This window comes from Humulus lupulus, chromosome 3 (assembly GCF_963169125.1).
Source record: "Humulus lupulus chromosome 3, drHumLupu1.1, whole genome shotgun sequence".
In the NCBI taxonomy this organism is placed as follows: domain Eukaryota; kingdom Viridiplantae; phylum Streptophyta; class Magnoliopsida; order Rosales; family Cannabaceae; genus Humulus; species Humulus lupulus.
This window is the reverse complement of record NC_084795.1, coordinates 287,394,985-287,396,409: the sequence shown is the minus strand read 5'-3', so window position 1 is coordinate 287,396,409 and position 1,425 is coordinate 287,394,985.

The following is a 1,425-nucleotide window of genomic DNA, read 5'->3' as shown; positions in this document are numbered from 1 at the left end:
CAACCAAACAAAAAAATTGACCTTTCAGGCCAAATCTCCTAGGCAGCTGCCTAGGGGTCCGAAGCGATCTTGTAATTCAGTCATATTTCTCCCTAACAAGCTCTAATTTTTTTGAACCTTTTCCCATCTCAATAATATTATATAGGGCTATTATTGAATACGAATTGGGGTCCTAATTCAACCAAACAAAAAAATTGACCTTTCAGGCCAAATCTCCTAGGCAGCTGCCTAGGGCTCCGAAGATATTTCATAATTCACTCATATTTATCTCTAACAAGCTCTAATTTTTTTGAACCTTTTCCCATCTCAATAATATTATATAGGGCTGTTAATGACCATGAATTGGGGTCCTAATTCAACCAAACAAAAAAATTGACCTTTCAGGCCAAATCTCCTAGGCAGCTGCCTAGGGCTCCGAAGCGATCTCGTAATTCACTTATATTTCACTCTAACAAGCTCTAATTTTTTTGATCCTTTTCCCATATCAATAATATTATATAGGGCTGTTATTGACCATGAATTGGGGTCCAAATTCAACCAAACAAAAAAATTGACCTTTCAGGCCAAATCTCGTAGGCAGCTGCCTAGGGGTCCGAAGCGATCTCGTAATTCAGTCATATTTCTCCCTAACAAGCTCCAATTTTTTTGAACCTTTTCCCATCTCAATAATATAATATAGGGCTGTTATTGAATACGAATTGGGGTCCTAATTCAACCAAACAAAAAAATTGACCTTTCAGGCCAAATCTCCTAGGCAGCTGCCTAGTGCTCCGAAGATATTTCATAATTCACTCATATTTATCTCTAACAAGCTCTAATTTTTTTGAACCTTTTCCAATCTCAATAATATTATATAGGGCTGTTAATGACCATGAATTGGGGTCCTAATTCAACCAAACAAAGAAATTGACCTTTCAGGCCAAATCTCCTAGGCAGCTGCCTAGGGCTCCGAAGCGATCTCGTAATTAACTCATATTTCACTCTAACAAGCTCTAATGTTTTTGATCCTTTTCCCATATCAATAATATTATATAGGGCTGTTATTGACCATGAATTGGGGTCCTAATTCAACCAAACAAAAAAATTGACCTTTCAGGCCAAATCTCCTAGGCAGCTGCCTAGGGCTCCGAAGATATTTCATAATTCACTCATATATATCTCTAACAAGCTCTAATTTTTTTGAACCTTTTCCCATCTCAATAATATTATATAGGGCTGTTAATGACCATGAATTGGGGTCCTAATTCAACCAAACAAAAAAATGGACCTTTCAGGCCAAATCTCCTAGGCAGCTGCCTAGGGCTCCGAAGCGATCTCATAATTCACTCATATTTCTCTCTAACAAGTTCTAATTTTTTTGATCCTTTTCCCATCTCAATAATATTATATAGGGCTGTTATTAACCATGAATTGGGGTCCTAATTC